A 27,599-nucleotide genomic window follows, 5' to 3' on the forward strand; every position below is an offset into this window, starting at 1 on the left:
GCCCAGCATTAGCCAGTGCCTGGGACAAGAGGGGTCAATGAGTGTTTATCGAGTAACGATTGAACAAAAGAGGCATGCTTGGAAACTAGGTCTTAAATTAACCTCAGGAAATGAACCTGCCTGGATATTCGGGATGAAATTGTTGGCAGAGGTTGGTTGGGAGCATTCATAAAGCACATTATCCGAAAGTTTCCGGATTTTAGCAAGAAGATAAGGAAGGCGAAGGTAGCTGGAAGGGATTCCTGCTGACTTGATGGGTCTCAGAGCCCCAAAGACCTGACCTCTGAGAGCCATCACCATCTCCCTCCCTTTGAGCCTTAAGGTGTCAACAGCTAAGACACCCCCAAGTGTGTGATTCTATGCACACACACACATTTGTGCAAAATATGTCAAGGAGTCAGCCTTCAGGCAATGAGGAATATTTCTTAAAGTATCTACCAGCGAAGCAAAGGAAAAAAAACTCCAGGCATCAAACAGTGAGGAAAAAAATGGCGAATAGTTGAAGTCCTGAAACAACACCCATTCAAAATGATTGACTGTTTGTCATATAGAAAGAAGGAAATGCTTTTTTATTTTTTCCAGATGTGGGGAGGGCTATCACAGCCAGGCTGGAGGCGGCTCTCCTGCATTGTTCCCCTCGGAGTCTCTTGATACTGACTAGATCTGGAAATCTCCCACAGTGACTAGCAGGAGACTGAAGTGCTGCCTGAACATTCGAGATCACTAAAAATTATGTTCCCTTTTCTCAGGACAGGCATCTGCTTTGGTTCTGATCATATTCTTGCCAGTTTCTCCCTCAGGCATCAGAGATCTGTGCCAAGCTCAGACAGGTGATTAGAGCCTTCCGAGATGGTAACCAGGTTGCCTGACATCAAAGGGCCGTCCTCTTTGGATTCCCTCTTCTTTAATCCTGTTGCCTGTACCTGTCAAAGATAATGCACAGAAAGAAATCAAGAGACCTGGCTCACTTAGGAACTGTAGATTAAAAAAAAAAAAGTCTGAATAAAATAGTGGCCAATCAAATCCAGCACTGGATTGAAAAGATATGCAAACGACTGGGAACTTTACAACTTTCTACGGATCAGCTGGCAGTACCTGGAAGCACTGATCAATTCTGACATCACTGAAAGCAGGACAACTGGATCTTATGTGCCTCCTAACATGGTACAAAATCAAGGATACAGCACCACCTTTAAAACATTCTTGCCTAAAATTTTACCTTTCATCTCATCAAGACTCTAGGTCTAACTACGAGTCGGAGGAAATTCAGGGAAAGGCAATTGTGTTTACAAGCACAGACAGGCAATCAATCGAATCTTGGATGCAAGAGATTCAACAAATGACCCCATTTCTTCAACTAAGCACGGAAACAATAACCTGAAAGGAAGAGCTGTTGTAGATGGAGAGACTTGTTAAAACAAACCAACCATTCAAAACAACCCAATGTTTGAGGCAATTGGAGAAAACAACTTGGATGTATTACATGACTCTAAGAAATGAGTATTAACTGGTACTTGTGTTAGATGTCATAGTGCACTGTGCTTGTGCTTTTAAAGTTCTTATCTGTTAGAGGGCCATATTCGAGTAATTATGGATAAAATGATAGATTATCCTACGATTTGCTTTAAAACACTCTACCCAAATGGGGAAGAGGAGAGAATAGATGAAACAAAGATGTTGATAATTATGGAATTTCGGTGTAGGTTATACGGGAATTCATTATATTATTCTCTACACTTTGGAGTTTGTTTGAAAATTTCCATAACTAAAGTGAAATAAAAATAAACACCATGAGCAAATAAGGGAATTTCCAGAAATGCAAAAATGATTTGACGTTAAAAATACTTCACCATGACAAAAAGTTAAAGGGAGAAATCACTTAAGCAACTTAATAGATGTTAAAAAGGCCTTTGTAAAATTCAATACATAGTCCTTATTTTAATAACAAAAATATTGGCAATACCCACAGAGCATTTGTTAAATGTATTAGAGTATTGCCACCAGGAAAAATACCATGCATTTGTTAAAAGCAACGTTCTGGGAAAGCAACTAGTGATGTAGAAATATGTTCATGATGTACTAAGTAAGAAATGAAAATTTCCAAAAGACTAAGATATTATTTCATTTTATATTGATACTATATATACCAAAATGTGAAGAGTGGTTAGACGTGGGTTTGGGTTTAGGTTTGTTTGTGATTTTCATTCTCTTTCTTGTACTTAGCTGTATTTTCCAAAATATCTACAGACAGCACATATTATCTTTTTAATAAAGGAGAAGCACACAAAGTTATTTTAATTTTTTTATTTGAAACTCTTGTGGTCATTTCTTCAGTTTCAGATACACCTAATGAACTCTGATCTTACCAACATTTCTCCATTTTGCCCAAAAGAATATATATATATTTTTAAAGATTTTATTTTTTTCCTTTTTCTCCCCAAAGCCCCCCAGTACATAGTTGTATATTCTTCGTTGTTGGTTCTTCTAGTTGTGGCATGTGGGACGCTGCCCCAGCAGCAGTGCCATGTCCACGCCCAGGACTCAAACCAACGAAACACTGGGCTGCCTGCAGTGGAGCGTGCGAACCCAACCACTCGGCCACGGGGCCAGCCCCTGCCCAAAAGAATATTTTAAGACACTTCTCAAATGTCTTCTTGCAATTAAAGTTGACAGAGTTTGCAGTGTTCCCAATGTAATAATGTTATTGGAACAAAAATCAGAGGCCCTATTGAAAAACAACATTCATATTAAATACCTTGAACCACCCTGAGATAATTAAGTTATATCAATTGTGCTTTTAAATTATTTGTATTTTACAATTCTTCATGCTTATGGCATAAAGTCTGAGAAAATACAAAAGTGGAATCAGTTTTTATATGGCAAGAGATTCAGGAATTAATTTTTTTTCACTTTTGTAATGATGTTATAAAAGGCAAGAAACTATGCAGTACGTTTTAGAACGATTTGTATCCAAAGAGAATTAAATTGTTAAAATTTCATTAAAAGGGGTAGCTCCAGTTATCTCATGAAAAAAAAGTAGTACTTCATGAGATACTACTGTGCTGCAAGAGATAAACTCACAATTTTCTTAACCAAATAATAAAAGAATTATTAGGAAATAGAATTAATCTTTATTGTGAACTCTCTTGCTAAAAATCTAATTGTTGTTATGTACCATGCACTGATAGTTTTGAAGGACTGAAAAAACAAAAAAAAACAAAATAAACTAAAAGAAATCAAACATCCTCCTAAATTGCATGTTTTCCAAAATTCTGTCATTGAGCCTGACACTTCAGTTCCATTTGTGAATCAGACTGAGTTTCTCTCTGTGAGCAGATTTGGTTTATTTTCAGCCTCATTATTAAATTTGCATGGTCGATACAAACTTGCTTACAAAAGGGCATTCCCTCAGAAAAGTTAAAGTTTTATAATTAACCCTTAAAAATAAGCTCCAGAGATATTATTAAGCTGAAGGAACAATATACAGGCTTCTGTCCTCGTTCACTAACTAAAACTCCCCAATTAGCACCAAAACTATTGTGACTTCAAGGGGAGCTTGGCCCGATGAAGGTCAGTTGGACTATATACTAAATGAAATGTAGGAATATTTTTAACATTGACTATTGACCTTCCTCCTGTATTTAGTTCTTTGCATTCCTGAAAATACAAAACTATGTTTAAAACACTCGTTTTCCAAATGACCATGGTAGACTTGACATGAGATAATCTTTGAGTGGTGTGGCCTGACAGCTGTATGATACTCTGTCCCGCACTTTTCTTCCAATAATAGAAATACACTGGTCCAAGGGCTCATATAAAATGAAATGTATCCAGTTTCTGCATAAATTGTTGAACAGCTATTTTAGACGACTAGGTTTTACCCTATGTTTTCTCATCCTTTTGACACAGGTTCCAAACCACTGACTGGAGAAATATATAATTCTGAAAGTAAAAATTTATAATACTGAAAGTTTCAACTTGAGCCAAGTTTTGAAATAACATAAGACTTATATTAATAATAGTATCGTTTATTCATTTAATTCCAGTGAATTCAAGAGCTACAGAATATATCAAAGAACCTAACAAACTGCCATTTTTTTCAGTATTCTTATAAAATTTTTTGCGTATGTTATATTGGTGTGCAAACATGCAATTTTAGAAACTAGGGGTAAAGAAGAACATTTAGTCTACTCTTTTTTTTATTGTAATAATTCTAAAGTAGAATTGGAGATGCTGGCATATATGATAGGTTATTACAAAACATTCTTTAGCGTTGAAGCTTCTGTTTCCTGCCAATCTAAAATTTATCAGGGGAAAAGAAAATGTGCGCGCGCGCACACACACACACACACACACACACAAACTGCAGTGACTAGAACCCTACCATCAATAAATCCTTTTAAAGAGGAATGATCCTATCCACTACCAAGTCATTCACTTCAATTTCTAGTCACAAAACTTGAGATAAACAGTTCTCTTCAACTGGGCACTAGCTTTTCTAGAAGGATTTCTCCAGAATCCAGTTCTAATCATATTCTCTCTTTCCTGAGCTCAAGATCCATGTTTCTACCTGCCTCCTGGTCATCTCCATCTAGATGATCAACAGGTTGTGTAGAAACCTGAAACACATTTTCCCCACCCTACACCCAACTCGCTTCTTCCCCCAGGACTCCTCAATTCAGGAAATGGCATCACCATTGCATAGTCAGAAGGTCGTGAGAATTGGAAATTTTCTCTCACCGCCCGTGCTTAATAGGCACCAAGTCCCAGAGAGCCTATGAAACACTCTTCAAATTTATATATTCTATTATATTACCAATGGCTTTGCCCTATTCAGGTCATCCCTTCCTCTCAAGAATAATATTTTAAAGGACTCTGAACAGACTTCTGTTTCTAGCCAACATGAGATAACAGTAACTGAATTTATCCTCCCTCCTGAAACTACTGAACAACTGAACGAATGTACGAAACAATGCTTCACAAAACCTTGGTCATCAGGCAACAAAGGACAGAGATCCTTGAGAGACAGGAATAAGGTTAGTGCTGTGATGGCCCCTGCTTTGTCTCTAGAAAAAGTTTTCAGGCTTGGCCCAGAGAGGGGAAAACCAAGTACAGAGAGCCTGCTTGACTCCCTCAGTTGAGGAGACAGAATTGTGCGAGTGAGGAAGCCACAGCTTCCAGAAGTCACAGGGCAGATTGCCAGAGGGAAAGCGCTGGACATCTGCAGAGGGTTATCCTTGGTGTTCAGCTGAGTACTGATCACCACATGTGGAGGAGGAAACTCAAGCCAGGATGAAAAAAACAAAACGAAACTGAAAACATTAAAGGGAACAATACCCTAATCTCACGTGGACTGAAAAAATTGCCTATTCCCATCAACCAAATTATAAAACCTCATAATTCATAGAGCGTCACTTAGAGTACCCAAAAGGGGTTTACCCAGCAATGAGGAAAAACCAATCCTAGACTAAACATTGCTTTGGTCCTGCTTAACAAAGCTTTAAAGGCAGACACAAAAGGAGCTACTGTTTCCAAGGAATTTAGGCACAACCCAGAGCAAAACTCAAGAATACTTACAGGAATATAAAAATATCCAACAAGGTAAGAATCACATGTCTGGCATCTAACCGAAAGTGATGCAGCAAGAAAAGAAGCAGGAAAAAATGACCCATGGGGACCAGAAAAATCAATCAATCAACATTGGCTCACAGTTCATATGGATGATATATTTAGTGGAGAAGGACAGTGAAAGTTATTACAACTGTATTCTATGGATTCAAGAAGCTAGAGGAAAGATTAAACATGTTAACTGGAGATGTGCAATATATAATGAGTCTTTATATATTAAATTTGAGTCTAATTTAATTTTTAAAAATCAAAACTACAATGTCTGAGATGAAAAATGTACTATTGATGGAATTAATGGCAGATTAGACATTGCAGAAGAAAACATTAGTGAATTTGAATACAAAGCAATAGAAATTATCCAGAATGAAACATAGTGAGATAAACAAATCTGAAAAAAAAAAAAGCTTCAGTGAGTTGTGAGACAACTTGAAGAGTCTAACAGACATGGAATTGGAATTCCCAAAGGAAAGGGAGAGGGGCAGAAAAAATGTTTGAATAATGGCCAAATTTTTTCCAAATTTGATGAAAACTATTAATCTGCAGATCTAAAAACTGAAAAACTTCAAGCACAAGACACATGGATAAAACTACACCAAGGTACACCATAATCTAATTCCTTGAAGCCAATGATAATTAGGAAAGCTTAAAAACAGCCAGAGACAAAAGACACATTTCATACAGAAGAACAAAAAAATGCACGTGAAAGCAGATCTCTGGTTGTTTGCAACACAAGAAGCAACACAATCTAGAAGACATTGGGACATCGTCCTTGAAGTACTGAAAGAAGAACATTGTCAATCTAGAATACCTTGGAAACACCAGTGAAAATATCTTTCGAAAATGAAGGCAAAATAAAGACTTTTTCAAACACAAAAAAATCTTTAAAAATTTATCATCAACAGACAAACACTACAAAAAATGTTAAAAGAAATCCTTTAATGAGAAGGAAAATGATGCTATGTGGAAATCTATGTCTATCCCAAGAAGTGCAGAATATCAGAAACGGAAGTTACCTTGGTCAATATGAAGAATTTTTGTCATATTTTTAAAATATCTTTAAAAGATAATTGATTGTTTAAAGCAAAAATAATAACAATGTATTGTGGGTATATAACATATGGAGATCTTAAATGCGTGACTTCGAAGCATCAAGTCTGGGAGGGGAGAGACGGAAGCAAACTGTAAGAAGGGTGCTACACTCATGTGAAGTGGAATGACATCACTTGAAGGTAGACGATGATAAGTTGAAGACGTATACTATAAACCATTGAAAAAACACTGAAGTGACATCACAGAGAGATACAGCTAACAAGCCAATACAGGAGACAGAATAGTCAGGAGAAATAATTAATTCAAAGAAGGCAGTAAAAAAGGGAAGCAACAACAGAAAACAGTTTCAAGTTTTGTTCATTTTTTTTTTCTCAGCAAAACCTCTTTTGTATACAGAATCTCCTGGTTAAGCTAGACAATAAACAGATAAAAGTAATAGTGCTCTGATTGACATAGGAGAGAGAGATCCTGGATTCCTTCTGCTCAGTCCTGCTGAGTGGTTCCTGAGGCAGGAGTGGTTGCTCAAGACCTTTCTGTGACACCCGCCCACTCTAGAGTTTCTCTTTTCCCAGGTGGAAAACTGAGGACAAAAAGACTAAGCGACATACACAAGTCACTGACCCGTGACTGAACCCTAGGTGTGTTTTCTTGCAGTTAACTCCACCATGCTGCTGAGAATAGAAACATATGGGAAGCATACACAAGCTCTCGAAGGTTAAATCAGAAGAAACGAGTGAAGTAAGAAGGTCAGAAAAGCGTAATGTGTACAACTCAACAAACCTAATCACAAATCAAATTTTTTTACCCAGGATGAAAGCAAATATTAGGACTTTGATTCATTATTCCTGCTAATGTTCATTAGTATTTGTTTTCCTCAATCTGTATTTGCCATTTTTGGGTTTGTGATACATAAAGACAAGCCAGGGGATGAATTTCAGATATGCTGAATCTGAAATAAAAACAAATTATTAGTTTCAGTACATGAAAACACCATACCCGGCATGTCCTGCCAAATCAGCTGAAGGCTGAGGGAATAGCTAATCTTCTGAAGAGGCCATTTTTTCCGTGTTTTGTTGTTGTGGTTCTAACAGTCAAAATGGTATAACAAATTCTGTGATAATGGCCTTCCTTATAGCATATTGAAATCAACTGCTCCATTTTCAATCTCTGTTTCAGATTTGGAATGATTATGCTGATAAGTAGTAACGAAAACAGATCTATAAGGAACACACTTCCAAATAATGTGATGGATTTATTTCAATATAACGTGAGTCCTAAAATAAATACAGCCAAAATATACTGCAGAACTTGGCTATAAATTTCAGTGGGTGATTCCTTGAACCATAGCAGTAGGAATAAAGTTTCTACGGCAAGTGTTGAGTTGAGAGGACCATTTCATTAACACAGGTACGACTTAGGATGGCAGCACAGCCAAACCTGTGTAGTCGAGTGAAGCTGCCACTCTCCGAGCATAAGAACAGTCTTAGGTTCTGAGTAGCTTCAACATTTCAGCTTAAGCCAATACTTACAATAGTTTGGTCCCCTCCCTGATATCTTACTACTCCATTTCTGTGGCTGCCATTGAGTTCCAAAGTTACACAGCAAGAAATACTATGTAGATTTTTTTATTAGAGTGGGCTAAATGAACGTAAAAGCAATATTATCAACTTTTTAAACTAAAATTAAAATCACTATATAAATGGTTTCTTTTAAAACTCTTCAATCCAATATTGTTTCTACCCAAACCAAGATTATTGTGAAAGCATGAATTAAGCGGAATGCAAAATCAATGATGTCAATGAGCTTATTTTACCTCCTTGCATGTTTAAGAGTATGAAACCGAGATCGGTGCATCAGTTGCTTTTTTAAAATACACATATTTAAAAGAAAATTTTAAAAAAATCAGTGATGTTAAGGTTGAATAAATATAATTTTAGTTTTCAAAATAAAACATAAGCAAATAAATCATTTTGTTTGCATGATTGCGGTTTAGTATTATTATAAACAAGGTTTGTTACTCTGTCTTTGACTTGTGGTCAAAGCTTTCACAGCTCCTTTCCTTCAAGTCAGTGGACAACATTTTTCTTATGCCTATGTTTTGAAAAGAATCCTAATCAAAATTAAAAACAACAGTGCAAATCTCTTGAAATCCAAAAGGAGCCATAAAGAACATTAAAGTATGATTAATACTATTAATTCTTTAATGCAAAGATTGCTTCGACATTTTATCAATATTTATAAAGACATGGAGCTGTAAGAGAAACTTAGTCACCTGTCTTCAGGTAGGTGAGTGTCTAAATCTATTACTTCTCAATGGAGAAGAGAGATGGAATACAGAACAAGCTAAAAACATCCTTCTAACTATGCTCATTCCTTCTCTTTATCAGAATGGGGACAGGGGAAATGAGAAGGCTTGGAGAAACTCCCCAGCTTAATCAGATAGCCCCCCTCACCTTGTTAAATCCCCTTCCTAAGAGCTCGAACCATCTTTCTGATGATCTCTACAAAGATTCAATAATAATAACGGTAATGATAATAAACAACATCTTATATTAAATGTTATTTTGCAATGTAATAAATCCTATGTAATAGCTCTCACAACAGCTGCAGGAAGTAGTCATGGTGGCTACTGTCACCCCATTTGACACCTGAAGAGATGAGGGTCAGAGAAATGAAGGGTTTCCCCAGTGTTAGCTGTATAAGCTAGAGCTGGGGGCTAAAATTTAAGGTCAGCTGATGCTCAGCTCCATTCTCTTTCCCCTGTACAATACATGGTACTCCCTAAATGTGAAAAAAAAAAAGTTGCTTTGACTTAAATGCAAGTTAATTTCTTGTTGTTTTTAAGATTGGCACCTGAACTTACATCTGTTGCCAGTCTTCTTTTTTTTCTTCTTCTTTTCCCCCAAAACCCCCAGTACATAGTTGTATATTCCAGTTGTAGGTCTTTCTAATTGTGCTATGTGGGACACCACCTCAGCACAGCCTGATGAGCTGGGCCATGTCCACGCCCAGGATCTGAATGGGCACCCTGGGCCACTGAAGTGGAGTGTGCGAACTTAACCACTCGGCCACAGAGCCGGCCCAGCCCCTGGTTAATTTATTCATTTAGTTTCCTCTCATATCATTCCAACTTCTGGAATAAGACTTCTAAAAATATACGAAAAGAAACGAAAGAATTTCTCTCCCCCAACACATAAAATTTGAGCAAAATTTATATTTAAGATCACTCAGGCATAAATTCACCAAAGGCACCCAAGCAAGGAAGAGGGTATGACCTGATGCCATATTTCAAAAATTAATGGCTAGGGAAAGAAAGAGAAGATTCTCACAGAAACAAGAGAAAGCTGATCCAACTCAACCATTAACCCTAAGGATAAGACCCCCAAAATCCTATTAGCTTCATAAATAAATAGAAGAAAAAAGAACTCAGCATCAAACACTCACTCAGAAAGGAAATCACATTGGATTCAGTGGAAATCGAGTCAAGAAGTCTTCCACACCACAACAGAGACAAGCCTGGACAAAACTGACGAAGAAGAACAGAATGAAAATAAATGTAATGGAAACTCTGAAAACATAATACAGAAAAAGGAGGAGGGAAGGGAGGAAGGAAGAAAGGAAAAACCTAAAAGAAAAACCAGCTCGAAGACCAGAAGGAAATCCTTAACATTTGCTTTCTGCTACAGCATAAATTAATGAGAATATGAATTCAATAAAGCATGAGCCCAAAATGATAAAACAATAGAATGAGAGTAAAAGGAAGATTTGACCAAAACTGTGACAAAATATGAATTCAATTAGAATAACACTAATAAATAAAGAAAAGTAAAGATTAAAATCCCAAACATTGGTAATTGGTATCTCTGTGCTAGAGAAACTACAAGTGAAGCAGATGCTATGGTGAAAGACATAATAGCCAAAAATCCCCCACACCTTCACCCCAAGTGAAGGAAAATGCTAGATATGCAAATCAGTTCGAAGAAAATTTGATGCAGAAGGCTCAACATAGATACTACATTGGTTAGTTACTGAACATCAAGACAAAGAAAGACTGCTTCAGATGTCCAGGAAAGCATATTACCACCAGGATGGCTAATTTTATGTGTCAATTTGACTGGGTCAAAGGGTGCCCAGACATTTGGTTAAACATTATTCTGGGTGTGTCTGTGAGGTGTTTCTGGATGAGATTAACATTTGAATGAGTAGACTGAGTAAAGCAGATGGCCCTCCCCAATGTGGGTGGGCATCATCCAATCCATTGAAGGCCTGAATGGAACAAAAAGGCTGAGAAAGAGGGAACTCCTCCTGTCTGACTGCTTGAACTGGACATTCATCTTTTCCAGCCTTTGGACTAAGACCGAAACATAGGCTCTTCTTGGGTCTCGAGCCTGCCAGCTTTCAGACTGGAACTTACACCATCAGCTCTCCTACTTCTCAGGCCTTCAGACTTGGACTGGACTACACATTGGCTCTCCTGGGTCTCCGGCTTGCCAACTATAGACCTTGGGACTTCTTAGCCTCCATAATCACCAATTCCTTATAATAAATCTCTATATAAATATATAAGTATCCTATATATAGGAGAGAGAGATATATATCCTATTGCATCTATTTTTCTAGAGAACTCTGACTAATACACCTACAAAGATGAAAAAATGTCAGACTAGCCTCAACCCATATGTCTTGACAATAACATACAATGGCAGAAGACTAGAGAAATAGCCACAAAATTCTAGTGAAAAGAAACTGTGGCTCAGGAACATTGATTTGGTCTTGATATCTTTCTAGTACAAAGACACCAACAGATATTTTCAAACATGAAAGAATCAGGGTATAGGGTGCCAAGGTGCACCTTTCGAAAAAATATCTGACCAAGAAATCCAAAGAAATAAGAGATGAATCAAAGTAAAGATCAAAGAAACTACAATAGAAAGACTGGTGGGGAACAGCACTTCCACTTACACAAAGAAGCTACACTAAAACAAAGAAATTATAATTATAGAATGTAAATATTATAAATCTGGATAATTTGAAAATTGAATGCAACTTACAGCATTTGAAAGATGGGCAAAGGGAGGGGAGATGGAAGAGTGACAATGTCAATGTTCTCATTTTATACCACCTAAAATTGGGGGAAAAATACTTTTAAATGTTCTCCACCAACTCTTTTATACCCTTAGAGAGATATTTTTAGGAAATATCCCAAGTGGAAAAGAAATGTTTACTTGAAGTTCGACAATTCCTCCTGTTGTGTTTCATTTGCTTTTTCTTCTATTAAATTCAGTTTTTACTTAAGGAAGAGCACTATATCATGATGCGATTATTACAAAGTATATGTATTTGAGTATACGCACAGAAAGATGCACGCCCATCCAGTGTTAACTGCAGCAGTTTCTAACTGGTGGCATTCCAGGGGATTCACTCTTACTTTTCATTTTTACTTTCCTAATAGTTTGAATAATTTTTAAGACAGTAGAGCAGTTTTCTTGAAAAAAATACTAGAAGCTAATATGCCAAGATTTTAACACAATGGGAATATATCCAATTATTCTTTTTTTAATGTATAAATTTTTGATTTTTAAAAATATCAAGTCGCTCCCTCCTGTTGTCTTGCTGCTAAAAATCTGACACAATGTCCAGGCAATCCTTCTCAATGGAGAGAGGTAGAGAATCTTTAGAAAGAAGGAAACTAGATCTCTTGCTTCCTTCTACTTGCAACATACATGACTACAGTATCTGCATTTTACCTCCGAGGTAAACAAGTAAAAATGACTTAAACAAGGTAAATTCATTTCAGTGGGCAGTGGCAGCAGGTAGACCTAATTATGTGTACCGTCTCCCTCATTTTCTAGACCTTGGCAAGTTATGTCTGAAGATAATGTACTGAACGCAATATGTAATGGGGAGAATTAAACAGACAACATGTGTAAATAAATTGGCACATATTAGGTCCTCAGTAAATAGTAGCTATTATTACTCTTAAAATAATTAATTATTTCATTTAATTGAAAGGAGGGACTAGGGAGAGCACTAAATCGGGGAACACTCTAGAAACCTCTCAGAGTGCAGCTTTTCCCACCTCCATGACATCTATTAAGTTCTCTGTGTCCATGGCAGGAGGCTGAAGGTCCTTCGCAGAGGAGTTGAGCGTGGCCAGTTGCAACAAGGAAAAGCCGCAGAAGAAGCCCCTCCCCCCAGCATTTTCTGGGCCCACACACAGCTCGGCCCACCCTGGACTCAAACACAAAGGAGGCCTCTGCTCACTCTTTCATTGCATGCTATCAGCTTTGTAGCAAGCGCTGGGTTAACGTTTATGAGCGCTTAGAATATATCATTTACCAACTTGCTAACTACAATAGGTGGCCTGACTTCTCAGAAACCAGGTTCGTGAGATAGTGCTGAGCATTTCCGGGTGAATGACTGACTGAAATGGAAACCCCTCCCAGCCCCTCACTGAACCATGGCACCCAGGGTGTAGCTGCTGGCAGCACTAGGCCACAGAAACGTGTTCCAGGCCAGCTCCCAGAGGGCACGGACTCCTCCTCGGCCTGCCTCCTCCTTCTCAGGGGGGCGTTGACAGGACACACAGCTGTCCAAAGAGGACTAATGCCTTCATAAAACAGGCCGTGCGCCTTAGGCTTGGCTTTTGTCAGGGAAGAATAAACATATGCTTTATGAAGATTAAAGATAAGAAAATACTGTGTTCTGGCTCCAGGTCCAAGTCCAATCGCTTATGCTCACGGAGCCCATCCCCTGAGTCATCAGTACCGAGTGTACCAGGTGAGAGGGCATTCTCTCAGGCTCTGGGCCTAATCCGGAGACGGCCTAGAGAGCAAACTCTCCCCCACTCAGGAGCTAACAGGTTTTATATGTATGCACATACATATATACACTTCAGTTCTGTAATTACTGGGGTTATTTTTCCCCCTTCCCTTTGGATCTTTGTCTTCTGTCATTATGAGATGGTGTATGAACAGGTAAGAGCCCTCTGAATACTTTATCAGGCACCTTGAAAAAATTTGAACTCTCAGTTCTGTCTTAAAATCTGCTGTGGGCCAGGCCTCAAGCCTACATACTAAAGACTGGGAAATACTTCCACAAGTATTTGCTTACATTTCCTCCTCCGTGCAAATCTCCCCTCTAGAACAGTGGACTCTTCAGAGGCACTTTATTTCTCCTTAAATTGTACAATGCCTAGCACTAACCGGGGCTCCATAAATGTCCAGTGAATAAAAGAATAAAGGAATTAATGTGGAGATAATTGCAACAACTTTCCAAAACGCTTCCTTATTCCCAGTCTTTTCCTTCTAAGTCACTCAGCGCTTCATTGCCAGCTTCCCTCCTCCAAATATTTCACTCCCTCGTTCAAAAATCTCCATGGGCTTCTGTTTGCCTATACAGAAAAGGCCTAGCTCTTTAGCCTGGCAATTAAGGCCCTACTAACGTTCTCAATTACGCTATTTCTATAATTCCATTCCTATTTCCTGGGTGCCTACCAAATTCGCCCACTCCCTCCTCACATCCCTACCTGCTCCCAGGACAAGTTGTTGTGTTCATCTGAACCGCCTTTCACTCCCATCCCACATCCGAAGTCTACCTTGCTGGATTTTAAGACGCAGCAGAAAGAGGCCCTCAATAAACAATAGTCACAGATGCTTGGGAAGTCAGTTTCTTCTCTCTTGTCGTACTCTTCAAGGATAGGGCTCTGTACAGCACCAGCCCCCATGATTTAAGGAAAGCTCTGACTGGGCAATCTCCGTGTAGTTTGGTTGTAGGAATAGCTTCTGTGTTAGTCAAAGTTCTCCGCAGAAACAGATCCAGCAGGACCTGTGTGTATGTATAGAGATAGAGGGAGAAAGAGATTTGTCTGAAGGAATTGGCTCAAGGAATTGTGGAGGCTTGGTAAATCCAAAATCTGTAGGGTAGGCAAGACCCAGGAAAGAGCCCTGAAGCAATCTGCTGGTAGAGTTCCTTCTTGCTCAGATGAGGTCAGCCTTTCTTTTATTCAAGTCTTCAACTGACTGCATGAGGCCCACCCACATTATAGAGGACAATCTGCTTTACTCCAAGTCCACTAATTTCAGCATTAATCTCATCCAAAAAAACACCTCACAAAAAACATCCAAGATAATGTTTGACCAACTATCTGGGCACCATGGCCAGCCAAATTAACAAATAAAATGAACTAGCACAGCTTCCAGTATAGCATCCTCCCACTACTGCCATTTTTGTTGTTGTTAGTGTCATGGAATCATTTCCAACTCCTAGCGACCCTGTGGACAACAGAGCAGAACCCTGCCTGGTTTTTTTGTGATATCCTCTCATCTTCCAGGGCTGTATCAGACAAGGCTCCGCTGCTGTTCATAGGGTTTTCAGGGCCAATTTTTTCAGAATTGGGTCACCAGGTCCTTCTTCCTAGTCTGTCTTAGTCTAGAAGCTCTGCCGAGACCTGTCCACCATGGATGACCCCACTGGTATTTGAAATAGCTATGGCATAGCTTTCAGCATCACAGCAACATGCAGCCACCACAGTATGACAACCAACCGACGGGTAGTGTGAGTCCCTGACTGGGAAATGAACCTTGGCCACTGGCAGTGACAGCACCAAATCTTAACCATTAGACCACCAGAGCTGGCTATACAAACACCATTACAAACCACAAAAGGAGGAGTCTTTCTTAACCCTTGGAATTTTCTCACTTTTATTCTGGAGCCATCACTGAAACCAGCTCCATGGATGTTAGGTTCCTCCCATAACATATGAGCACAGAAAGATAGAGGGTTTGTGGGGGAGGGTGGAAGCTCCCCTTAGCACAGCTGAAATTTGTGCATGCTCTCAAGAACAATACTAAGAGAAGTAAAAGGAAATTACGGAAAATTCAAACAAGTCACTAAGTTCCTAGAGAACAGATGGCTGGGTCTACAATTGCATGCTCGTTTATAGCTGTGTACCTCCGACACCTGCCTGGCAACTGGCCATTCCCACTCCAGCAATCCCTCTTCTGAATTCCTAGAATTGCTGCTTTTCCTTCCCACACCCTTTTTGGCTCCGCCTCCCTCCTGGGAGAGGGGATCGATATCTGCAGACCTTCCTGGGACAGTACCCGTTTAGGTGGTTGGAGTTTAAAGTCCAACCCAAACCGTCCTCTTTATCTCGCTGTCAGTTGTCGTATAAGGAAATAGTCCAGCGCAGCGATGTCCTCTGTTTCTCCAGGTCATGAGTTATTTCCTCATAGTTCTTTTCTGACCAATTTTCCTCTTAAAATAGGAACTCACAAACAAAGCTCTGCCATATTTACCCCAGGCCTGAATAGAACATAGCTTAGATTTCTTTTGGTGTGAGATAGGCAAGATTTGGCCTTCTTGAAAGTAATGACCTGTGGAGTTTTTACCTATATGTGATCCTTGTCCTGATGTTCTTGAGCATAAATTCAGCTACAGTGGGCTTGGGGGTCCTGCTGACAGGCCACGAGTGCTTAATACACAGTACACACCTACAAGATTCTCTGCGTAGCACACATTTTCTGAGAATTGATTCCCTCCCCACCCTACTCTCCTAACTCCTGCTCACCAGCATTTTTGTCGCAGGAGCCACCATATGCATACATTAGGGCCCAGCTCCCTGGGGGTTGTTAATTCATCTGCTGGTGAGCACCAGACAAACTGAGCCACAGTCCTTCTTTGTGGCTTGTGGCCTTGGAATGAGGTACGAGTTGAACTAATCTCTCTCCAGTGGCTCCACATTTAACTGTAAAACTCAGGTGCTTCTGGCAAGCAAGTCTTCCCCCAAGTAGAAATAGCTAGACTGAAATGAGAGAGAAGGAAGCCAACATCCAGAGAGGCCCGGGAGATTGAGAAGCATCCTGCCAACCTTCTGGTCCCTGGCTCGAAGTACTCATAACCCAGCTGCACCTCTGCTCTTCCTGTGTCTTGATTATTCAATGCTTCCTAGAAGTCTATGGGGGAAAAAAAAACACAAACAACCAGTAAACTTCCAATAAATTGCCCTTTTTGCATAAGGTAGTTTATGTTGTGTTTCTAACATTTGCAACTAAAAGGTCCTAAAAATCATGTAATGTGGCCCTCTTCATTGCCACGTTGTATACTGATAACATCACTGACTGCTGAGAGAACTAAGTGAGATGATTCATGTAGAAGTGTTCTGTCACCTATAAATACAAAGCATAAAGGTGTTCTTCTGAAGTCCTTCTATTCAATTAACTAGGAGAAGCATTTTCTGCTTAAAGACCAGAGGATTTGTTATGCTTCACAAGTTTCTTCTTTTTCCTACTTTTTGTAATATGTTCTCACTTTCTGTGATCTAGAGAGTTATTTAATATAAAGTCATCTTTAGATTAATAGAACTTTGAATACAGAAGCAATGTATGTCATATAAGCACAATAATAGCATTTCTAAAATAGCTTATTGTACGTCTCAATCTATCATACCTGGATGCTTAGGGATCTGTGAGGTCAGCAAGACATCCTGGGGCTACTTTAAACATTTTTAAACTTCTAAAGACAATTGTACATGAACCGTATATTTATTTATACAAGTTAATTATGACATCTTGTTTTTCTGCTTTGGGCTAGAATTATATCAACTGAATCAGGCAACTGACTAGCCCCTGTTGCTCCAAAGCTCTGATGGGCTGTTGATACCACAGGCATTCCTCTGATGTAACTGGGGGCCCCGACTGTTGTCAGGTTGCAATATCCAAACTGAATAGCCATAGCAGAGTGGATCTAGACCAGTCCAGGATGGTGGCCAGAATTCAGGAAGCTGCGGCAGTGAATACTGCTTATACGTCCCTGTGCTTGACACAACTGCGAGGGAGATAGGTGTGGTTTCATTCACTAGGAAAAATGTTCAAACTGTGAGATAAAAGGGGAAAACAGGAAAAGGTGTCCTGGGTGAGAAAAGATTAGTAACTTCTGGTGTATCACATAATCTAGCATGGTGCTTCCCTAGGCATATTCCCCAGAATACTAATTCTGAGGTATTATAAGGGAGTTACAAAAGAAGAGTTATATTTTAAAAAGGATCCATTATATTTGGGCAACACTGGGTCAAACAAACTTGTTTGTTTTGCTGCAAGATTTCTCAGAGCCTTTAACATCTTCGTACTTTGCGAGTCTCCAAGACGGTGTCTCCCAAACTTACCTGACTGTGGAACTCTTCTTTTTTGAGGCAGTTTATGAGAGTAGTATTCCATGAAACTTACTTGGGAAGAGCTGGTCTAATAAATTCTCATTAAATCCTTCCTATTTTTATCACCTGGCCCACGTAGAGATTTATAACAGAGCTGGCCCTGTCAGTTGGCAGAACATATGAAATTAGAGTTGGAGATGATTCACACAGCCACCAAAAGCTCTCTACCACCTCCCGTCAAACCGCCTTCGTGTCTATCATTAAAGTGCCGTTTCTTTGCTTCTTGAATGCTTTTTACTATTCTCGGTACAGATGCTCCTGAGAAGAGAAACAAATTTGGCCAAATGTTCTCAAGCGCTTCAGGAAAACACCTCTAACAGCAAAGCAGGGTGAACCAAGAATCCTGAGGATCTGCGAGGACTAAGCCTGAAGCTGCTAGAAGCGCAACATTTATATCAAGTCTCCTGTTGGATTTGACATTCGTACAAATTTTACATTCTACACCATAATATGCACAAGTCTGCTTTAATATAAAACTGTTTTAAACTGCTTGGCAGCAAATAGAAGGGATATTGTAAGAAGACGCTCTGTGTTATAGCCTGCAGCTGCCGGTGACCCTGTACCAATGGTCCAGCGGATGAGGAACAAGCCCGGGGAAGGGACACTGATAAGACCCCAAGAAAGGAGTCAGAGAGAGGAAAGACACTGAGAGGGTGGTGGGTGAGGACCAAAGCAACTGTACAAGGGCAGAGGACATGTTTGTAACTGTGGGCAGACTCCTTCAAGTGGAATGTCCCTCACATGCCCCAGGAAGTGGGAGAAGAGGCGTCCCAGTTCTTCCGCAGCCTCTAATTCCCTCTCCCTTCTCATCGGGAAAGCTGCTCTGTGCCCGCAGTAACCTTTCCCTCCACGTTTCTTTCCTTTTCTCTTCCTTAACCTCATTTTGTTACCCCCCCACTCATTGTCTTAATTTCTTCTTCCCTCTCCCTCTAATCCAAATGTAAAGTTTATTGTCTTCTCTGTGTTGGGGGAAGAGGGGTGGGAGGGCCTGGGATCAAAGCTGTGTCATCTCCTCATAGAGAGGGAAACAATTTCAGTTCCTTTAATTTCATGTCATAAGATCTAAATGGATGTGAACACAATGAGGAAGGAGAAAAAAAAAGAACTTTCTGCCACTTTTTTTCAGTCTGTGCTAACCGGTATTAATGCCAGTGTCAGAAACAGCTTTGGGTATCATTGAGTTTAGTGATTTTCAAGCTTTTGAAATTGAGGAACTCTTTTTCAAATCAACTTATCAGGAACAAAGAAAAATGGTATTATTTTTAGTGTATACATGTAACCATTCTGTTCAACATTCAGGACCCAGGAAAGGTAAGAGAAGATAACCTGATGCCTTTCTCCCCACTGTCCCTGCGTGCCCACTCTTTGGGACTGGTATTCCTTCTCTTTTGGTTACAACTCAGTGCCAGCCTTTTCTGATTCTTCTCAGATTTAACCAAGAAAAAAAAAGAAAATCCTTTGGTCTCTGTATTCCTCCAAACAATTTCAGTTCACTTATTAATCTGATGAGTCCAGTGTAACCAAAACTCTGAGCTCCTTTCAAAGTTTGTGCTCCTCCCCTCTCCAGTGAGGACTGTGCTGGGCTGGGCCCAGAGGTAGGGAGGGGCCTTGGGCTGCTGCTTCTTCACCTTGCCACCTTCTTCTTCTCCCTGCTTTGCCCCAGCTAATTCGTGAAGTTTCTGACACCTCCAGGGTGAAAGGGTCAGGAGAAAGAAGGGAGACAAAGTGACAGGAAAGGGCTTACTTAACAGATGCTGTCATGGTTGGTGCTGGGTTCACTGGGCCTAGTAAGTGTTTAAAGTTGACTCTCTCCGATGGGGTGTGGCCGCAGGTTCTTGGGAGACTCCCTCACTTCTGCGGACTTTCACTTGCTGTCCGTGTGACAAAAGTAAGTGAATGTGTTCAGAGTGGTGACTAATGAGTCTTCTCCAGTCCCTACCTCCGGTCTTTTTCTGTAGAGGTGTCCTCCGGATCCTAGGTAGCTCTCTTAGGGGGAATCTCAGGCAACCCAAGCTAGCTCTTTCTCTTTCTTAGCCTGCATCTGGTCGACAAGAAGCAAGCACCTTTGGCCTTTCATTCAAGACGAGTGCCCTTACTTCCTAAAGTACGGTCTTCCGCTGCACATGGAGTGCTTCAGCCAGCCTCTGGCTCTAGCCCGTCCGGATGAAGTCAGATACAGGTCCACTGGGTCTCCTCAAACTGCAGGAGACACAAATCGAGTGCTCAAATGGTCTCCCTGAAGCTCTGCTCGTAGATCATGGAGAGAGGGAAAAGCACCCTCTCCCCCATCCATGGTAAAGGATGCTAACAGCACACTGACAACTCTCTCCAAAGAAATCTCCCGATTTCCTCCTTTCTTGGCCTCTTCAACTTTAACCTTTTGATATTCCAAAGTGAATGAGGGGTAAAAATTGCAAAGCTAGTTTTCAACATCTCTTTCTTGGTTCCATCTAGCGATCTGGTTTCTCCTAAAATCTATTTTAAGTTCACATTTGTAGCCTTCAAACTAAGATGCTGCTTAGACGAACTCAGGAATTTGAAAACAAGAGTTAAGAACGGTCAAAGGTCAGCTTCCACTTCCATGAAGTCAGTCAGGCATCTGCAGGACCTTTGAAATGCCTACATAAAGCCATCCCCACCAACAAACACTGGTCTGTTCAAGCTCTTCCTATTAGAAATGAGGAAACTGAGGCCGAGATGAGTTAAGAGATTTACTCAGAATCACGTAATCACAGGCGACAAAATGATGACCAAATCACAGTCCCTCAATGTGACACATCCCAACACCACACTCCTTGGCCAGCTCTCGTGACTCTCAGAGAAACATAGGAATCTTGCATAGGTCTAGCAGCCCCTGTGGCTCTATAGTCAGAAGCCCGGCCTCAAATCCTGGCTCCTCATGTACCCAGGAGTGATCCTGGGCCTTGGGTTTCTAGCTATAAAAGGACATTGATAATGGTAGGAGGGACAGAATGGGTAATTTATAGGAAGGTACTTTCTAAACTGCTATGCCTTTGGCGAATGTTAGCTGCCATTATTATTATGGTGTTGGGGGACATCACAGTTTGTTCAGGATAACCTTAGTCTTACAATTATTGTGAGATTTATTTTAAGATCACTAATTTGTGGTGGTGTCTGGTCATAGGAAATGCATGGCCTAAACAAATTCCGAAAATTGGAAACTGTATGCAACTGCAAGGTTATCTATTACCTAGCCTATTAAAAGTAAATTCTTTTGAAAAGAGTAGTATGCATGTTGTACTAATGGCACAGTGTTAAAGGACATATATATTTCATCTACATCCAAGGGCTATAAAAAACAGCCAGATAAATAAACAAAAGGAGATGACAAAGCACCATGGAACAGGCATCATCACAGGCCTGGGCAAAACAGTGTCCAGAGCAAGAGGACTTCTGCCTCCCAATGCTGTCGAAAGGAAACGGCCTTTCTCTGAGAGATCATTCAGTAACACACCTCGAGGCACCCACTTCAACACCACATGGTGCCTGATAGTCTTTCTAACACACAGAGGACAAATACACACCAGGCAGCTCCCCCAATAGGAGTCGCTGGACCTAATCAAGGTCAAAGGTACAGAGGAGGTCAGGGTAGTCCTGGGGTCTCACAGAGGCTCAGAAGGAAGGCTGTTGATCTGGAGGGTCCCTGAGCAGGAAGCCCTGTCTTTGATCGTTGTTTGATCTCTTTGGATTGCAAAATATATGCAGTGCTCTTGTCTGACCTAAGAGCCCTTCAGAAAGAGAGAAAGGGGATGGGGAGAGGAGCACTCAGTAGGGGAAAAACTTCAGTCTTCACTGTCACCGTTTTCTGAGAGAAGTGAGAGAGATCAAAGGAAAGGGTTTCACTTAGACTAGTAAACTCTAGAAGTTGCCATCCAACTTCAGGCTTCCTATAAGGGATGATATGGCCAAGCTTCCATTTGTTTTTATTTATATTTATTAAAAGCAAGTTTGGGATTAACCACATGTAAGTATAAGCAGAGATGTAAATGACCCGCACATGGGAGACAGTGCGGGGTTGCAGAAGGATGGAATGCAGCCCAGTAAACCAAAGGGCCTGCTGGCCCAGTCAGCTCCCCAACAGGCAGCCCGGATCCTTGTATTTTTATGACATAAAGCTATTTCATTTTGTACATTTTCTCAACACAATCATAGATATGCATACGAAATCGCTTGTATTTTCTGCTATGATTTATGAGAATATGTTCAATGGAGGCACACGAACTTTATTTTATTTTTTATTAAAAAAGTCATTTTTCCTTTAATACTAAGTTAGAGAAGCTCTGAGGACCGTCACTCTACTGTTTCCAAGACTAGTTATCTACAAGTCAAGTCCTTCTACTGAAAGGCCAAATTGGGCTCAGCCCTGAAGAGATACTGTGCAATTTATTCTGGGCATTTGGGACTCTTGAGCATCCAGGAAAGATATGACTGAATGTGGTTAAATGAGGAACGGGAGAACAATGGGAGAGCAAGTTCTGGAAAGCGGCCTTAAGATAAAATCTGTGTTCAGTCAGCATCCCTTTGCCAACTCTGGATGCCCTCTGGATTTTTCAGACTTAATGAGCCACTATCTCCCTTCTATGACTTTGAGCCCCTCCACTGGGGAAATAGGGTTTTAACAATATATGTTCCACAGGGAGGAGCCTAGTTCCTAGAACATTGTACTGGTTCAGTAGACATTGAACTGTATGATCATCAAACTCTGAATGTATTTTTCATCTAACCATTCCCCCTTCATTTAATTCTTCTCTTCCACAGGGACTGATGCTATATGGGCAGGAACAAGTGAGTGAATGAACGAATAAATGGATATGTTAATAAGTGCATATTGTCTGATTATACATAAAAACATTTGTATGGGCTGTGAATGTAATAGTGTTTCTTTCCTAATATCGTTTCCTTGAATATGGGGCCATTATTCATTATGATAAATGCACCTTTACATCTGTAAGACTTTGTGCTATTTACAAAATGCTTTCACATGCATTATCTTATTTAATCCTCACAGCAGTGCTGCAAAGAAGATATTATTATCCCCCACTTTAGATAAGATCAGTAATTTGTCCAAAGTACACAGGAAACACAGACGTGGACTTAAACCCAAGTTTTGCCACATATACTTAGCAGTATTTCCCCCGGGTTGAAGGGTGAGTAGGAAGGCGAAGGTTATGTTCATTTGTAAACAGACTCTTCTTTCTGAAGATGTACTGTTGTGCAGTGTCCAGATAGAGCAAGTGGCATCTCTAAATGTCTGACCAGCTCCCCCCTGCCCCAGGCACCTGGCTTGCCACAGGCTACATCTGCCTTTGAAGGCACAGTTGGTCTCATGCCATGTCATTCAATAGGCCTTACATTTGATTGTAGCCACTTGGTGCTAAAATAACTAACCAAAAGAAATTCAGACAATTAACCAGTTATTATTTTGTCTACACAATGACAAACAACCTATGGGGTAGATTTTTGTCTTCGACTTGAATTGCTATATTCATGGAGATGCCACAGTTATTTCCTCTCCAGTTAAATGTCAGCCCACAACAAGGAAGCCAGTAGGCTTGAACAGCAGGAGTCAATATAAAAAAACTAGGACTCAAAGTGTGGCCTGCCTCCTAAGGCCCCTGGTAGTCCTTCTGTGCTAATGATCTGTGTGGCTGGCATTGCTGCTGTAGACACACTTAATATCCTAGAGCTGGAGGCCCTTAGAAATCATTTAGTGGAGTAGTTTTCAAACTTCAAAAAACTGGTACTAAACACTTTATTTAAATAAAATCTAATATAGAATCCCAACGAGCAAAGCAAATCCAAGCAGATTTGTTTTGGTTGAAGAGGAGATTGTGATAAGCCTGAGGCGGCCCTTGCCAACAGGGTTCTAAAAGTAGGTTAACTGTCATTTTCCATATGAGAAAACAGAGGCCTAGAGAGTACCACCTCAGCATCCTAACTTTGCCACCCCCGCTTAGACATCATGCTTCCCAAATGTGCCTGATCAAAAGTTACCAGGAGCCCTTTTGAAAAACATAGTCCCCTAGATCCCCTTCTTTTCAGATTCTGGTCAACTGGCTTGGGATGAAATCCAGGTGATTCTTTTCATCAGTGAACTTTGAGAAACACTTGCTGGGTTGAAAGGGCCGAGGACGTCCTCTTGTTTTTTTATTTTATTTTATTTTATTTTATTTTATTTATTTTTTATTTATTTATTTATTTTTGAGGAACATTAGGCCTGAGCTAACTACTGCCAGTCCTCCTCTTTTTGCTGAGGAAGCCTGGTCTTGAGCTAACATCCGTGCCCATCTTCCTCTACTTTATATGTGGGACGCCTACCACAGCATGGCGTGCCAAGCAGTGCCATATCCGCACCCGGGATCCAAACCAGCGAACCCCAGGTCGCCAAAGCAGAATGTGAGCACTTAACCGCTGCGCCACCAGGCCGGCCCCCCAAGGATGTCCTCTTAAAGGGAAGGCAAAGAGTAGGCCATTCATCACCTGGGAAGCCAGAGATCCAAGCACTGTCAGAAAAGTTGTCTCTCTTCTCGATAGTCAAGGAATGTCAGTTCTCTGGCTTAAAGGAAAAATTTCAACCAAAAAAATATTTTCATTCACTTTTGACACCACAAGATTTTGAAGATGTGTCGCCTTGGAACGCATGTTTGACTTGCTTCAGTAGGAAGACAGATTTCGTGACATGACCTCTGCTCCCTCGCTGCCCACCACCACCTGATCATCCACTTCTGCTCGGGCACTCCCAGGCTGCTTGCTCTTTGCCCGCAGGGTTTACTCCAAGACCTGTTTCCTTCCCAAATCATAGGCGTGTTTCCTTCAACACGCCATCCCTGCCAATGCACCCTGGACTCCCAGATCAGCTACATCCCCATGCGCTCACTTCACGCTCTAGCCGTGCCATCGTGTCTTGTGTCAGAATTTGTGTAACCCAGGTGTCTACTCCCTGGAAGTATGCCAGCCCTCTAGTCTGCTAGTTCCACTCTTTCCTTCAACATTTACTCTTACCCTCACCACTGATATATGAGATTTGCCCCCCTCTTCTTTTTGTTTTAGAAAAAATAAGTTTTTGAATATTTATCTTTCAAAATCTGGGGCTTGTTTCATTTCCTTTCCGGAAACCATGTGGCTGTAATCTGTCCCTCCACTGTACTTGACTCCAAACGCTCTGCCTTGGTCTCTGATTGCTTTTCTGCTAGTCCGAGAACTAGAGGACCACTCTTTGCCTTTGGTAGAATGCTGCCATTGGTGATGCTGGCCTCAAAGAATGGGGTCATAAAGAACCTGGGCCTCTCAGCTCCACATCATCCCGTAAGTCCCTGCACCACCATTAATACAGGGCTCTACTATGTGAACCCAGTGGAGTGAAGATTGGGGGTAATTAGAAGGAATATATCCACAACTGGTTGCTGAATATAATTGTTTCCAGAGTCCAAGGAAAGGGGATTTTAAACTCATGATAGGGGTTTCCTCATGGACAAACTCCAGTTACTAGCCTTGCTCCTGTCTCTTGAGGTCTTTAGAGAGAGCCCCTTCCACAATCCTTCACTGTACGAATAAGTTCCCTTTATCTGTAGATTAATTATATTTACCCTAGAACTTGTCCCAACCACACCGATGTTGCTCCCTAACACACACACACGTACACACACACACAGGCCTACACACATGCACATCAGTTCAATCCACAGGATAAATATCCATCGCAGCCCTCTGAGAGCCTCACACTCACTAGGAGCAGGGCACATGAGGATGGTTCAGGGCAAGCTCCTGAGAGCCACAGCCTGTCTATTTCAGGGTCACTTTGCAGGTGTAAGGTGAAGCTATACCTCTTTATTCTCTATCTCTACTCCTGCTCGTCTCTGGGTCACTTTTAAAACACACATGCACAGGTGCACACACACACTCCCAAGAAGAAACAAAAATTCACTTTCATAAAGCCAAGCTAATCTTCAAAATTTTCCCAACCCCAGAGAAAAGCACCCTTTTACCCAGTTATGCAGAGGAATTATTGATTCCTTTAGTCCAACCTCCTTGCTGCAGCCAATGTCTTCTCACCGCAACAATCAGGCTGAGCAGATTGCTCACATGGCATATTGGTGGCACTACCAAAATGTGATTAAAATCAGTCCTATGCTTTTTCTGTTGGGTTATTTTGTCCTCTCCAAAATACTGTGAGGTGGGGGAGTGGATAAGGCATATTGCTAGTTACCTTTCAGTATCCATCCTCCCTTTCCATAGCAGTAGAGCTTTAACTGGGCAATGGCTTCTTGGCCGAGGACCACTGCCTTACCAAGCCACTCCTGCAGCTAGAGGTGGACCTGTGAGCACTGACTCTGGCTGATGGAATGTGAGAAAGAGATATGTGCCATTTTTCTCAGTTTTGCCCTTAAAAAGATTGAGTATAAGCTCCTGACCCTTTCCTTCTTCCTGTTAGCTATGGGATGACTAGAACAAAAGCGGGCACCTTAAACTCAAAGATGGACTACCTCTCTCGACTTCTGCAGAGAAAGGAATAAGCATCTACTGTGTTGAAGTCAGTGCATCTTGGGTACTCGTTGTTGCAGAAGCTTAGCTGGACCCCTGTCAAATACAGTGGCCATCGTCATGGATGTCAAGCCCTTTGAAGGGGACAAAACCATGGAGCTTTCCTCAACCATCCTAAAGATTGCTTTGTCAGAACTTGGACACTTTTTAACAGAGTAGAGGTACCATATTATGAAATGTGACATTTTACTCCGCATCCGTTTGTAGATTTTTGCTTAGAATAGCTACCAATTTTTCTTTGTTAGGACAGTGCTGTCCAGTGATTGTCATTGTCTACTTTAACAGCAGCCTCCACCTCGCCTGGGAACTTAAAAATATAACACACTTTCTGGAAGCAATGATTTCTTTCTCTTTATTAGGTTCAGCAGACAATTTGTATCCTTGAAACTTAAAGGCAGAAAACTTACAACCAACCAGGATAAAAGAGGCTTTACAAATACGGAGAGGAAATTAAGGGTCCAGATAATGAGAGCTAATTTGTATTAACTCAGTGAATGCAACTCTCTCCCTCAATCCTTCTCCAACAGTCCTACTAAGACCCATAAGTGACTAAAAGTGAAATGACCTTAACATTGCCCAAAAAACTCTGGGAGGCAGAAATTTAATTTTAAACTGCTGTTCCTCATCCTCATCAGGAAGAATAAATCACCATTTGCCAACCCGACACTAACTCCATCCAAAGAATGGATGCATTTAACCCTATTTTCAGATTTGCTTGATAACTAATAGTAGCAATCCCATATGGCATTTACTATGTACTAACACCATTCTATGTGACTTGCACATATTAACTCTTCTAATTCTTACAACCCTATGAAGTAGGTATAATTAGTTTTCCCATTTTACAGACAAGGAAACCAAAGGCACAAATATATTTTACATGCTTGTTAGTAGACTAAATATTTTTTAGTAGGTGTGAAGAGCGCTATCTTCAAGAGACTTTTTGTTGCTCGCAAGCTGAGTGATAGTTGTTGATGAAATGCGAGCATTCACATTTTCACTCATCATTACCCTCCCACCAGCAATTGTACTCCACTGAAACTGACCTGCTTCCTCCTCGGGCAAAAATAAATTAGCCGACTGTACTGAGCATGTACCTAAAAGTCGGATTATTCTCAGCTAGATCGACTGTTCTCCTGTTCAAGAA

General features: G+C 40.7%; 1 long non-coding RNA gene across 1 annotated transcript in view; it reads right to left on the reverse strand.

The window, feature by feature from the left end:
• Positions 1-306: 306 nt before the first annotated feature.
• The window catches only part of LOC123285980 (uncharacterized), a 43,315-nt gene continuing 16,022 nt past the window's right edge, over positions 307-27,599 (reverse strand). Inside the window, exon 3 of the long non-coding RNA XR_006528102.2 lies at positions 307-923. This is a non-coding gene — a long non-coding RNA (uncharacterized lncRNA). The remainder of the gene's footprint in view (positions 924-27,599) is intronic.

This window comes from Equus asinus, chromosome 5 (assembly GCF_041296235.1).
Source record: "Equus asinus isolate D_3611 breed Donkey chromosome 5, EquAss-T2T_v2, whole genome shotgun sequence".
Lineage (NCBI taxonomy): Eukaryota > Metazoa > Chordata > Mammalia > Perissodactyla > Equidae > Equus > Equus asinus.